General features: G+C 48.0%; 1 pseudogene; it reads left to right on the top strand.

The window, feature by feature from the left end:
• Positions 1–13162: 13162 nt before the first annotated feature.
• On the top strand, positions 13163–14320 carry LOC719217 (mitogen-activated protein kinase 6 pseudogene; annotated as a pseudogene).
• Positions 14321–15281: the final 961 nt, after the last annotated feature.

Genomic DNA, 15281 nt, shown 5'->3' with positions numbered 1-15281 from the left:
GGCTAAGGTCTGGAGGGGCATGAAGAGCAGAATGGAAGGCAGCCCCAGGCCCAGCACAGCCCTTGGACTGGAACTGCCCTCCCTGGCTCCCATACTCTGGACACCCTGAGAGCTTACACCCAGGACCAGTGCCACTCAAGACAGCTAACAGCCCAGGCAGCTACAGACTGGAAACCCACCCAGGCCGGGGGAACCAGGCCCTGCAGCTCATCTCACCTCACTCTGTTACCTGTGCCTTCCCAGGGAAAATACCTAATCTTGGTATTTTCAGTGATGGGCTTTCAGTGATGGGGGCTTCCTCCATTCCTCAGAGGGTAAGAGTTCTAAGAGCCTCTGCCAATCCTGAAGAACCCCCAACTCTCCCTATCCAAGCAGGTTAGGGGTTGATAGGGCCCGCTGAGGTCCCAGATCACCCCATACCCCTGCCACTTCATCCTACACATGATGCGTAAAGTGGGATCTCTGTTCCCCACCCTACAACTGTAAGCAGAACCCCCTCCTCTGCTCCAGCACAGCCACTGCCTGGACAGAGCAGCTCCCCGTCAACACCAGCTAATGCCCTCCTGCCCAGACTGCCCAGCTTGTAAGCTGGGTGCAAGAACCACCCCACCAGGGGTCGCCCACACAGGAGGAGTCCCCTACCCCTGGACAGCTCAGGCCCCAGAAAATGTGCATTCTGGGGTATAACTAGCTCCCAAGTACTGCCCAGGCCGGGCCCTGAGCCAATGCTCCTGGTCAGGTGTGCTCAGCCAACAGGCCACCTGTTGCACCCTTCTGCCTCACCCCTGCCATCAGCTCAACCACGTCACCAGGAACTCACTGGCTGGACTTTGCACAAAAGGTCAGGCCTCATCAGAGGGCTGGGCACAGCCCTCCCTCTAACTCACGTAAGCCAGAGGAAAGGGGTAATGTCACCTTGATGGAGGGAGGACAGGCTCCTGGGGCAACCAGCAGCAAGCCTGAACAGAGAAAAATTTCAAAACAAAAAAGATTCCACTGCAGGGAGGAGGGAGGTGAGCTTGGGAGCCTCTGAGTGCCCTAAGTTTCCCTCCCACATGCTCAGCCCCTCAGGCTTCAGGCCATGTGGCCCAGCCCACCAGCCAGTGATGCCAAGCCCTAGAGTGCAGGGCACTCAGGGCCGGCTCCTCTGGAAGCAGGACCTCTCCAAGCGCCAGGCATGAGCTCTGGGGTCAGGCAGCCAGGGTCCCAACTCCTGTTCCGCCTCTGACCATCCCAGAGGACTGGGCAAACAGAAGTCTGTGCCAGGCCCAGCCGGCCACTGGGCCCAGGAGCTCCTGAAGCATCAGGGAGAGTCTTCTGGAGCATCAAAAAGAATCCAACAACCCAGGACGCTCTATCATCCCCAGTCTATGGCAAGGAAACTAGATATTAAGACCATCGTCATGGGAATAAACATAATAGGCACCATCAGGAGCACTGATTCTGGGACAGATACTGTGCTCATTTAATTCTTCTCAACATCCTATGGGGTGAGCACTCACATCAGTTTCACTTTATAAACAGAGAAACTGAGGTGCAAGAGGCTAAGCTGGAGAGTGACAGGGTTGTTTGTGGTTCCAGGGACTGTGCCCTGATCACTGCAGTCAAGATGTAAGCCAGATTTCTCTTAGCGATGCAATTTCCATCAGCTGAGTCAGAGCTGCTCCCTCTGCCGGCCCCACTCCCACCCCCACAGGGGAATGGGGCAGTTTGGGCCAGATAGGGACAAAGTCTGGCTGTGTCCAGAATGGCCCGGTGCAGGAACACTGTGTTTTATAAACACTAAGCAGTCTGGGTTGGCCACTGGACACTGCTGTGGCCTTGACCCAGCCTGGCAGGAGGGCAGACTGCCACTCACCCCCACCTGCATCCCAGCAGGGCATGAGGGCTCAGTATCTAGAGCCAGAGCCCAAGCCAGCCCTGCTAGTTCCTGCCCATACAGTCAAAGACAGCAGCAAGGAGAGTCAGGTACCCTGTGCAACCCCCTGCCGAGTCCAGACTCCAGCAGAGTCGCCCTGGGTATCTCTTGGGGGTCTCTTCTCCTGAAGACACGGTCACACAGCATCCCCAACCCAATCTCAGAACCTCAACCCAACCCCAGAAAACTGCCGACACCATGCCCACTAAGACTCCCCTACACATGACCCTGTCTGGGGTGCCCTAGTGAGGACTGCTCCCTAATGCACCCATTGCAGAGATCAGTAAACAGAGGCCGGGAAGGGTTCTCCCCAGAGGGCCCTCCAAGCTGGGCAGCAGCAGAGCCTGGATTCTCTCAGCAGCAGGTCTACTCTGACCCCACTTTCTGAGAAGCGGATGAGCTTTGCTCAGCAACAAACCGCAACTCTAATTAGATGGGGCCTGTTCCAAGACACTGGGGAGGGGATGCTAGCGCCTGCTTGAGCCAGGCGGCCCAGGGGCGTCAAAGGGGTCTCGCCGGTTCGGCGAATGCGTACGGCAGCCTGCTGTGGCCTCGGGATTACCCGGTCACCCTTCCACATCTCCCTAGGGGCGGAAGAAGCACTTTCCATGCTAGCAGCGACCTCAGGCCACGCCGCCCTCTCTCGGGACTCAGTTTTCTCATCTGTGATTGGAGACCGCGGTTTAAATAGTCTATTAGGGTCCTTGGACGTCCGAAGCTGCCTACGGGTCCCGCCAGGCGCACAGCGCTGACCCTCCCCATCCCCGGCACAGCTCCCGCAGCCCTGGGCCCTCCCCTGGCCACGGAAGGCGCGGGGCAGTCGGCAGTCCTTGGGCTGAAGAAACCCACCGCGAGCGCCCGCTCCTCTGCGCAGGACCCTGGACTAGCCGGGTGGTACGCGCGCGATGGGTTGGGGGTCCCGGGGGAGGCCGCGGCCAGTCAAGGGCGAAGCCAAGGTCACGGTCTGTTCCTCCTCCCCCTCCCCCCGGCCGGGCCAGGCTCAGGACTGCGGGCAGCGGCGCCCCAGGACCCGGGAGAGGGGAGCTGCGGCGCCGGTCCCCAGAACGGCAGGAGAAGAAGCGGCGCTGGGATCGGGAAGGGGCGGGCCGCCGCGCTCACCGGGCGGGCGGGCGGGGTCCACGCTGCAGCGAGGTCCGGAGGCTGCAGGTCAGGGGGCTGCGCGGAAGGGGTGCGCGCGCACCGTGCCAATTACCTGGATCACGTGACGCAGCCGCCCACGGGCGCGCGCCCCTCAGACTCCGCGCGTCGTGACGTCTCCATGGTCGCCCCGCCCCGCGCCTGGCGCTGTCCGCGGTGCTGGCGGCCCAGGCCCGAGGTCGCCCACGGCCGAAAGGGGGACGCCTTTCTGAGACCGCAGGATGGGGCTGAGGCCCTGAACCCCGTGTGTTCGTTCTAAAACTAGGACGAATGTACCAGAGGACAAGCAGCCTTTGTGTGTAGGAGAGGATAGGTTTTGTTTTGTCGTCTGTAAAATGGGAATGCTGTGAAAAGTTCCACTATCTTAGGGATGTTTTGAAAGAAAGATGAGATAATGCGTGAAAAGTGCTTAACCCAAATCTGATACACATTTTACCCATTCATCCTCCCAGTGATGGTGACCCAGGCTGTCCTGACCACCCCGTGGCCACAAACAAGGCTGCAATGAACTTCCTCATACACACTCCCTTAGGATCCTGCGTGGAACTTTCTCTGGGATAGAGATCAGCTTTCTAATTTTCATCAAAATAGCAGATGCAATGTGCTATTATTGTTTTAATCTGCATTTCTCTCGTTATTAGCGATTTGCATCTTACGTTGTTTGTTAGTTTGGGGTTTTCTGTTGTATTTTTTTCAGCTTTCTGTTGGGTTTTGTTCTCATTTAAATGCAGGGATTTCTTGTATAGGAAGCTAACACACCTGTGGTTCAAGTTGCCATCAACTCTCTCCTGGATTATTGCACTCCTGAATTTTAATCTCAAAATTACAGTATGCATTTCACAATAATACATTCAAATACATATCAAACCAATTAATATGGTTGCTTGTCGGGGGAGGAGGATGGGGAATGTGGATATGAGGTAATTAATCAATTACCCAGATCAACGCTGGCACGAAGAAAGGAATACAACTAACTTCGGCACCTGAAATCTCCCAGAAGTTCTTCATTTGGAGATAGTTAGGGATTCATGTGGTCAAGAATCTTCAGCACTTAGCACAGCACTAGCTCATGGTATTTTTCAGTAAATATTTGTTGAGTGAATGAATGAGTGAGTAAACGGACACTTGACTTGGATCCTGAAGGATGAGTAAAATTTTATCTGGTGCAGAAGGGCAGGGTTCATTGGGAATTCTTTGGACACAAGCACCAAAAATGACTTGGCTAGCTTCAGTCAAAAACGAGTTGATATGAAGTACGCGCGCGATGGGCTGGGGGTATACAAGGCAACTCACAGAATCAGAGGAAAGCTGAAAAATTTACTTCAGGAAGCAGTGCTGAGCCATAGAGGAACTGTCTCTTCAAGGCTCTGATGTTCAAAATTCAAATTCCAGGTAAGAGGCAGTAATGTGCTTACAGTAGAGATGGAGTAAGGTAGCCAGATTTGAGAGACTTCTGGGGATCAGTTCCAGAGGGTTTAGTGGTTGACCAGATATGAGGGTGGAGACATGGATAACTCACAGGTGGTCTGGCTTTAGTGACACAGTGAAACTTTTCAGTGAAACTTTTCAGAGAGCTAGGGAAAAGGAGACGATGCAGTTTGGGGGAATAGTGGAAAAGTTTACAAGTCAGAGTCACCAATTAAGAAAGATGGAAAGCCTGACACAGAGCAGCAGGCAGGAACAAGGCTCTTGCAAATCAAAAGGCTTCAGAGCCTTTCAGCCTTCCAGCCTAATTGATGTTCTGCTAATTGCATTGATTAAAGCAAACATTTGGGGCAATCAACGCTCCCATGAGGGTGGCTGTCATTCTCAGAAGCCTGAGAGGATTAGCGGCAGTGGTTATAGGCTTTGCAGAGATCTTCAGAAACAGACACCTTCCTTTTTTTCCTATGTCTGTGGCGTGTGTGTGTATTTGTGTGTGTGTATGAACATGCAAGTTTCTATTTATTCTAGCTGTACATAACTTAAATGATACAGAAGGATACAGAACAAAATGTGAAAAGCCCCCTTCCACCTGCCCCAACCTCGCCTCTTTTTTTCCCTCCAGAGATAACTACTGGCCAGTTTGGCAAACATGTTTACAAAACTGTTTATGTATTTATATCCATATTGCTTGCACAAACATACACATAACAACATGAAATAGATCACACTAGAATACAGTTCCACAACTTGTTTCTTTTTTTCCCTTGTCTTGAAGATTTTTATTTTAAACTCAGTATGTGTAGGACCACCTCATTCTTTTTCATGGGTATGTTGTATTCATTGTAGGGATGTATGGTGACTGTATGTCACTTCTCTCCCACTGAATGAACATTTCCACTTCTTTTGACATTTACAGAAAAAAAAAGGAGAAAATAGTCCTCCTCTATATTCCCTTTAGTACATGCGAAACTACTATGGTAACATTGATTTCTTTTTTTTTTTTTTTCCAAGACGGAGTCTTGCTCTGTCACCAAGGCTAGAGTGCAGTGGCTGGATCTCGGCTCACTGCAACCTCCAGCTCCCAGGTTCAAGCAATTCCTCTGCCTCAGCCTCCTGAGTAGCTGGGATTACAGGCTCCCACCACCATGCCTGGCTAATTTTTATACTTTTAGTGGAGATGGAGTTTCACCATGTTCCCAGGCTGGTCTCGAACTCCTGACCTCGTGATCTCCCCGCCTTGGCCTCCCAAAGTGCTGGGACTATAGGCGTGAGCCACCACACCCAGCCTGATTTCTAAATTAAGTTTAACAATGAGTCAAAAGATATATATGCTTTAGAATGTAATATGTATAATAAATATCTGCTAAGACCATTCCACTGAATACTTCCTCATTAGTGTTTTTGAGTTCCTACTCCCTTACATTCTTGCCAAGATTTATTATCAGTTTTCTTTAATTTATGCCAATCTGATAGGTGAAAAATCACATTTTGTTTTAGTTTGCATAAAACTGATAAGTGAATTTTAAAATCTTTTTTTTTTTTTTTTTTTTTTTTTTTTTTTTTGAGATGGAGTCTCGCTCTGTCACCCAGGCTGGAATGCAATGGTGTGATCTTGGCTCACTGCAAACTCTGCCTCCTGGATTCAAGCGATTCTCCTGCCTCAGCTTCCTGAGTAGCTGGGATTACAGGCACACACCACCACGCCTGGCTACTTTTTGTATTTTTAGTAAAGACGGGGTTTCACCATGTTGGCTAGGCTGGTCTTGAACTCCTGACCTCAAGTGATCTGCCCGCCTTGGCCTCTCAAAGTGCTGGGATTACAGGCATGAACTGAAAATCTTTTTATATGTTTCTTATTGTGTATTCTTTTTCTATAAATGCCTATTGATAGACTTTGCCCATTTTTCTATCAGGTTGTTTATATTTTGCTTGAATTCACATAAACTCTATACCTATTCTGAATAAGAATATTTTGTAGGTTGTAAATGTTGCAAACATTTCTCCCAGTCTGTCACTTGTCTTAACTTTGTTTATAAATGCTTTGGCCACATTCTCATAGCTTTGATTATAGTATATTATTATAATTGTTCTTTTATATTCTTACTTATTGTTGTTAATCTCTTACTGTGCCTAATTTATAAATTAAACTTTATCATTGGTATGGGCTGGGCACGGTGGCTCACACCTGTAATCCCAGCACTTTGGGAGGCCAAAGCAAGTGGATCACCTGAGGTCAGGAGTTTGAGACCAGCCTGGCCAACACAGTGAAATCCCATCTCTACTAAATATACAAAAAATTAGCTGGGCGTGGTGGCAGGTGCCTGTAATCCCAGTTACTTGGGAGGCTGAGGCAAGAGAATCACTTTAACCTGGGAGGTGGAGGTTGCAGTGAGCAGTGCCACTGCACTTCAGCCTGGGCAACAGAGTGAGACTCCAGCTCAAAAAAAAAAAAAAATTATCATAGGTATGTATAGGAAAAAATAGGGTATATATAGGGTTTGATACTATATGAGGATTTGGGCATCCATGGGGGCCTTGGAACGTATCCCCTCAGGATAAGGACAAACTACTGTATGAAACATTTCTATCACCACAAGGATCCCTCCAAATGCCCTTCTATAGCCACACCTATTTCCCTCCCACCTCACCTCCTCTTTAACCCCTCCAAACCATTAATCAGTTCTCCATCTCTATAATTTTGGATTCAGTAATGTTATATGTAAGTGGCATTATAGAGTAGGTAGCCTTTTTGGATTAGCTTTTTTTCACTCACTATACTTCTTTGGAGATTCATGCAGGTTGTTGTGTGAATCAGTCATTTGTCTCTTTTTATTGCTGAGTAGTATTCCATGGTATGGAGGTACCACAGTTTGTTTAACCATTCACTCATAAAGGGCATCTGGATTGTGTTCAGATTTTGGCTATTACAAATAAACCTGCTATGTTATGTTCAGATTTTTTGTGTGAATGTAAGTCTTCATTTCTCTGGGGTAAATGCCTTGGAGTGCAATTGCTGGGTCATATGGTAGTTGCATGTTTCATTTTTTAAAAAATCTTCTGCTCTTTTCCAGAGTAGGTGTGCCATTTCACAGTCCCATCAACAAAGTGTAGGTGATACAGTTTCTCTGCATCCTCACCAGCATTTGGTGTTGTGTGTTACCCATCCTGACAGGTATGTCATGATATCGCATTGTGGTTTTAATTTGCATTTCCCTGATGGCTAATGAACATCTTCTCACGTGTGTGTTTGTAATCTGTATATCCTCTTTGGAAAAATGTCTCTTTATGTCTTTTAGCCCTTTTCTAATTGGATCGCTGTTTTTCTTTTCTTACTGTTGAGTCTGAGAGCTCTTTGCATATTCTAGATGCTAGACTGTCAGATATGTGATTTGCAAATATTTTCTCTCGGCCTGTAGCTTCTCTGTTCATCCTTTTAGTACGGTTGTGCATTGAGCAAAAATTTTCAGTTCTGATGAAATCCAGTATATCAATTTTTCATTTTATGGCTCATGTTTTTGGTGTTTAGTCTGAGATTTTTTCACCTCACCCTAGATCCTGAAGATTTTCTCCCATTTTTCTAAAAGTTTTATTGTTTTACATTTTGCATTTTAGTATATTATCCTTTAATTTTTGTATAAAGTGTGAAACTTAGGCTGAAATTCTTTTTTTCACCTATGGACAGCCCATTGCCCCAATACCATTTGTTGAAAGGCTGTTCTTCCCCTATTGAATTGCTTTTGCACTTTTGTCAAAAAATCAGTTGAGCACATTTGTGTGGGTCTGTTACTGGGTTCAGCTTTATGGAGATATAATTCACATACCATACAATTCACCCATATAAAATGTATCATTCAATTCTTTTTTAAGCATATCCATAGAGTTGTGCAACCGACCATGCAATTTTAGAACATTTCATTATTTGACAAAGAAACCTTTGAAAGGGGAATTTTACCACCTTAAGAATATCAAGTTGACCAAGACCTGCAACATATTAAAAATCATCTGTGGGTGCCCCAAAGTGCAGAAGGCGCCTCCTCTGACACAGCATGTTTTGATCCTAGGCCCCGATGGTCAGCTTCTCCACGAGACTGCCGAGGCCCTCTGACAAGCTCTGAGCCTCCACCACTGCCTCCCACAGGCCTCTTCTGCTCCCAGCCTTGGCCTTTGGGCCCCAACCTCCAGAAGACCCGTGGTTTTCCTCCCCGGAAGATGGAGCCCCTAAGGCAACCATCTGATCCTGTCCTCCAGCTCCATTGCAGCGGGCCTTTCCACCAGCCCCAGTCCAGGTGGGACAGGACATGGAGACAGCAGGGACTCGAGTTTCCGTTTGGAAGCGGCAGGATTCAAAAGCAAATTCAGCCCCTTAAACCTCTGCTGTCGCCTCCCCTGCAGCAACTGAGGCCGCCCACCTCCTGGAGCGAACCTCCCCGGGGAGCACAGCCAAGATTTTGGACTTCAGAAAACAGCATCCAGGCCATCGCTTGCCCTCGGGCTGAGGGCCACGCATCCCTGCCCGTCCCCTCACAGGCGGCTGCCTGCTCCGGACCTCGCCCCAGCCCTCCTGGCCCCGGCGGGAAGCCCCTCTCTGAGCAGGCCTGGCCGGGGCGGTGCCCTCCTGCGGAGTCCCCAAGGGGCGGGGAGCCCACGCCTGTCTAGCCCGGCTCTCAGGACACTTCCTCTTTCTGCGTCTCCTTCGTCGCCACTCCGGGTTTGGACCCCGCGTGGCCAGGCACCTCAGGTCACCCCCTCTCGACCCAGGGCGAGCGCACGCCGCCGCCTGCGCACTGGACTGGGAGCTGGGAGGAGCCGACATCGGTCTCTGAAACCCGGCGCTGGGAGGCCCTCGGAGGGGCGGAGATTCCCGGGGGCTGAACAAGTTTTCCCGGCTGTGTGTGTCCGAGCGCAGACAGAAGCCGCGCGAGGGGACGCGGGGTCGTGTCCCGGGGCGGCGGGGAGGGGCTGCGAGAGCGGGTGTGGAGTGGCCTGGGCTGCGTGCGGGCTAGGGGCAGCCACCTTGGCAGGGGGCCAGACGCGCGGGACCTCCCGGTTCGCTCCCCGCCTGGTCCGCGTCCCTCCAGGAGGCCAGAGCCGCGCGGCCGCCCTGGGCTCCGCTCCTCAACCTCCTGCCACGGCCGCGCCCCGCTGGGGAAGGTGCGAGACCAGGCGGACGCGAACGGTTCTTGACGCTGAGCCTGTAGGCCAGGCCCGCGCCCACCGCAGGAAATCTTCCCCGGGAAGCCCCGGAAAAATGCCAGCGGTCCCTGAAGCGTGGAGACCCCCGCGCCTGCGCTTCTGAGGCAGATGCATCAGGGAGGCTTTCCTGGATCTTCTCGCCCTCTCTGGGCGAGAGGGAAAGGATAATGGAGTGAGGGGAGTGTTGTGGACCAAGGCCTGGGGGGCAAGCAAGGGTCTGCGGTGTCTGGCGAGACTGGGTGGAGGGAAGGGGGTTCTCTGTGGCCGGCATCAAGTGCTCCAAGGCAGGGCTTGGAGATAGCCAGGTCCAGCCAAGGGTCTCAAACGTTCTACCTGACATTTCAGTCCTCAAACCGCTGTAGGGCCTCTTCAGGGTTTCAGCAGGGAACGCAGTCAGATTTTGTAGAAAAGTCATTCTGGCTAGGCAGTGGTCACACCTGTAATCCTAGCACTTTGAGAGGCTGAGGCGGGTGAATTTGAAACTAGCCTGGCCAATAGAGTGAAATCTCGTCTCTACTAAAATAAAATATTAGCCGGGCATGGTGGCTTGCCCCTGTAATCCCAGCTACTCAGGAGGCTGAGGCAGGAGAATTGCTTGAACCTGGAAGGCAGAGGTTGCAGTGAGCTGAGATCATGCCACTGCACTCCAGCCTGGACAATAGAGCGAGACTCCGTCTCAAAAAAAAAAAAAAAAAATGCCAGGCGTGGTGGTGAGTGCCTGTAATCCCAGCTATTCTGGAGGCCAGGGCAGGAGAATTGCTTGAATCTGGGAGGTGGAGGTTGCAGTGAGCCTAAATCTTGGCACTGCACTGCAGCCTGGGAAAGAAAGAAAGGGAGAAAAGGGGGGAAAAAAGGAGGGGAGACAGAAAGGGAGACAGAGGGAGGAAGGGAGGGAAAAGAGAAAGGAGAAAAGAAAAAAAAGGAAAGGAAAGGAGAAAGGAAGGAAAAGAAAGGTCATTGTGGAGGCTGGTTGGGGAACTGGTGAGCTCCCATAAGCACCCCAGTGAATGGAGGTTTTACCAGTGAGGCCTAGGAAGGAGGGACCCACGCAGAGCATTACACAGGCAGGGTCAGTTGGGCTGGGACAGATTGGCTTTGGGTAGTAAGGGAAGAAGAGTCAAGGGTGTCTTATGGGCCCCTGAAGGTGTGCCCCAGGCCCCCTGCCTCTGTGGGGCACAGTTACCACCTCGTAGGCGGCCTCACCTTATGCAGGGCTGGGCCTTAATATTTATTTGAGGTCAAGAGAATTGTTTCCTCACTACCCTTAGAGAACTAACCTGATCTTGCTGGAGAGAGACGTAAGCAGTCCCTGCCTTCACAGTGGTTTCAGAGTACAGATGACTTCCTACAGGTGCAGGGAGAACCCTCAGCTCTGAATAGGCAGAGAAGACAGACCAAAGAATAAAACAAAAGAAAGAACACTGACATGGTTAACAAATCAGACAGAAGTTAAGGTCTCTTAACTGAGTGTCTTTTTGTTGTCTTTTTGTTGTTGTTGAGACGGTCTCACTCTGTCACGCAGGCCGGAGTGCAGTGGCACGATCACGGCTCACTGCAGCTTCCACCTCCTGGGCTCAAGTGGTGCTTCCACCTAAGCATCCCAAGTAGCTGGAACTACAGGCACCGGCCCGGCTTATTTCTGTATGTTTTGTAGAGACGGGTTTCACCATGTTGCCCTGGCTGGTCTCAAACTCCTGAGCTCAAGCGATCCATCTCCCAAAGCGCTGAGATTACAAGTGTGAGCCACTGCACCTGGCCCATTAACTGAGTGTTTTTTAGAGTCCAGATTTCCTTTTCAATTGCAATGTCAATACTTGCTCATTATAAAAACCGTAAAAAGCACAAAAAATTGTAAAAGGAAAGCATATTCATATTTTCCTGTTTAAACTCAACCAGTTTAGTTGAGTTTATCATTTAGTGTTTTCCTTCCAGTTTTTCTTCCCTTACATGGCATTCAAACTTTTACCAAAGTTGTGGTTTTCACAATTTGCAGAAGACAATACTGTCTTCACAATTTGCAGAGTCCCTTTTCACTTAAGATTACCTCAGAAGCGCTCTCTCGCAGGACACGGTTACATGGCGGCGACTGCGGCAAAGCGAGAGCAAGAGCCTTGGAGACGCCACTGCCGCCAGCGCAGCTGGAGACCCGAGCCGACGCTGGGGGCTGTCCGGTCCCTGCACTCTCTGGATGAGTCGGAGAAGTCCCATTGAATCAGGGTAAGATGAATGGTAGCTTTGATTGTGATTGTGGTGAGCTGGAACCACCTGAACACTAACACAAGACACCTTCTGTTAATCAACAGCCGCCAGGGCTTCCTGTTGAAATACACAGCAACAGGCCGGGCGCGGTGGCTCACGCCTGTAATCCCAGCACTTTGGGAGGCCGAGACGGGTGGATCACGAGGTCAGGAGATCGAGACCATCCTGGCTAACACGGTGAAACACCGTCTCTACTAAAAAATACAAAAAAACTAGCCGGGGCCGGGCGCGGTGGCTCAAGCCTGTAATCCCAGCACTTTGGGAGGCCGAGACGGGCGGATCACTAGGTCAGGAGATCGAGACCATCCTGGCTAACAGGGTGAAACCCCGTCTCTACTAAAAAATACAAAAAGCTAGCCGGGCGACGTGGCGGGCGCCTGTAGTCCCAGCTACTCGGGAGACTGAGGCAGGAGAATGGCGTAAACCCAAGAGGCGGAGCTTGCAATGAGCTGAGATCCGGCCACTGCACTCCAGCCCGGGGACAGAGCGAGACTCCGTCTCAAAAAAAAAAAAAAAAAAAAAAAAAAAAAAAAAACTAGCCGGGCGAGGTGGCGGGTGCCTGTAGTCCCAGCTACGCGGGAGGCTGAGGCAGGAGAATGGCGTGAACCCGGCAGGAGGAGCTTGCAGTGAGCTGAGATCCGGCCACTGCACTCCAGCGTGGGAGACAGAGCAAGACTCCGTCTCAAAAAAAAAAAAAAGAAAGAAAGAAAAAGAAATATACAGCAACAAAGGAAGAAAAGAAGCAAAACAGAAATAGTGCTTACCAGCACCTTAGAACGATGCTACTCAGGATGAGTCCAACACTGAATGTATATGCACTGTGAGGAGAATGTTCACAGAAGCCTGTTGTGTGCACATTTATTCACATATTTGTTAAATCGTTTAGCACAGTAATCTGAGTGCATAGTGTATCATCTCATTCCGTTTGAGTTTCTTGAGTGTTTTATTTAAATATCTGCAGAGTTGCTGCCCCTTTCTTGAACTATGAGTACTGCAATCTTTTTAATTCTCAATATGAGTAGAACTATTTGAGCTTCAAATCTAAGGGGAACTCAACAGGTCTGTTTGGCATATGCAATGAACATCAAGAAACTATCATGCTGTGAAAGCATAATTATTTTTCTTCTCTCTTTTTGAAAGATCTTTCCTTTTGATGCCAGTTTTCTTCCTTGTTTACACAAGTTCAATAATTCTAAAGGAAAAGGCAATATGATTGGCAATGATTGGCCTATACATAACAACTTTGACATTGATGAAGTTCAGCTTGATCCAAGAGCTCTGTCTGATGCCACTGATGAAGAAGTACAGGTCGACCCCTGAAAATATTTGGATGGAGATCAGGAAAAGTATCTGGAGGATCCTGCTTTTGTACCAATTACTCTACTGAGCCTTGTTGGCAGTACCCAGATGATCATGAAAACAAATATTGTGATCTGGAGTGTAGCCATACTTGTAACTACAAAACGAGGTCATCATCATATTTAGATAACTTAGTTTGGAGACACAGAGTGAACCATTACTGTGAACCCAACCTTATTATACATCTTTCCAATTGGAAAGAACAAGCAAAGAAAAATCTGATAAGGCAAATCAAAACGTGAAAGGAATGGATTGGTTAAAGCCCAGATAGCACTAGAGGAAGCATTGCAGCAAGTGGCTGGAAAAGACAGAGAAAAGAATCAGGGATTTGATTTTGATTCCTTTATTGCAGGAACTATTCAACTTAGTTCCCAACATGAGCCTACTGATGTTGTTGATAAATTAAATGACTTGAATAGCTCAGTGTCCCAACTAGAATTGAAAAGTTTGATATCAAAGTCAGTAAGCCAAGAAAAACAGGAAAAAGGAATGGCAAATCTGGCTCAATTAGAAACCTTGTACCAGTCTTCTTGGGACAGCCAGTTTGTGAGTGGTGGGGAGGACTGTTATCTCATCAATTAGTTGTGTGAGGTAAGGAAGGATGAACAAGTTGAGAAGGAAAACACTTACACTCGTTACTTGGACAAGTTCTTTAGCAGGAAGGAAGATACTGAAATGCTAGAAACTGAGCCAGTAGAGAATGGAGAGCTTGGGGAGAGAGGAAATGAGGAAGGATTTCTGAACAACAGTGGGAAGTTCCTCTTTAACAAGCAGCTGGAGTCCATAGACATCCCACAGTTTCGCAGTCCAGTTAGGTCACCACTTAAGTCAATACAGGCCACATTAACACCTTCTGCTATGAAATATTCCCCTCAAATTCCTCATAAAACATACAGCAGCATTCTGAAACATCTGAACCAAAACACTCAGCAGACATTTATCTTTGTGTTCTTCATGAAATGTGTTTTGTCTTTTTTTATTACTATGTTTAAATCATTTTTTACTTGAATCAGATGGTGTCATTTAGTAAGGATTTTATTAGTTCTCGGTTTTTAAAATCCAGACTTTCTTTTTCTACATGTGAGATAGTTTTTATTTTAACTGGCATGTCATTTGCACACAAAAATAAAGACTAGAGCAAAATAATGCAACGCAGGAGGAGAAAAGAAATGAACTAAGACAAGTAAAGAACATTCTCTCATAGAACAGTGATCTGTTTTACAGGAAACAAACCTTGCCTTGAAATTTACACAGTGAGACTGTACATAATTGCATGAAAATAGCTATTTTTTTCTAAGACATTTTTCATTCATGAGTATTTTCAAGTTTTTCATAGTGTACACATTTCTTAAAACACATAATACCAGCAGCAACTGAAAATGAATGCCAAATTTGGTACACATGTGTTATCTACCTCAAGGTAACAAGAGTATGTGGCAAAACATATACCACCATAGTGCTTCACAATATGCACTTCTATTTAGCCAGGGTTTATTGTAGTAAACTATTCTTAATAAGACTCATTCACTGTTTATAAATGTTCTGGTGTGCATTCTTTATAGTGAAGTGTTAATACATCGCATCTTACTTATTTTAGTAAATCAGTATATTTTCTGTATTTAATTATAAAAATTAACTTAGTTTTTAAAATTTATTTGCAAATACACTTTTTCCATTTGGCACTATGGTCTGTTGCCTTCCTAGCTGAATCTATAATGTAAGCTTATCTTAAGACTGTCCACGTACTTAATTTAAGTGTTCATTTTAAGTAACATGCTCACTGTGTATAGGAATTTGTATTTTGGAGGTACTTGATCTATCTACAAAGAAAAATTAATTAGGAATTACTTTATTATAAAATGCTCCTAGAAGTCTTAATTGTGTTTATTAAAAAAAAAAAAAGAATGTTAGACTTGTGTGCATGAAAGTAATTAAGGTACATCATTATTGTAGTTTAAAAGTTGCACAT

Source organism: Macaca mulatta, chromosome 9, assembly GCF_049350105.2.
Source record: "Macaca mulatta isolate MMU2019108-1 chromosome 9, T2T-MMU8v2.0, whole genome shotgun sequence".
NCBI classification, from domain to species: domain Eukaryota; kingdom Metazoa; phylum Chordata; class Mammalia; order Primates; family Cercopithecidae; genus Macaca; species Macaca mulatta.
The sequence above is the reverse complement of the archived record's forward strand: the minus strand, read 5'-3'. Positions and strand labels throughout refer to the sequence as shown.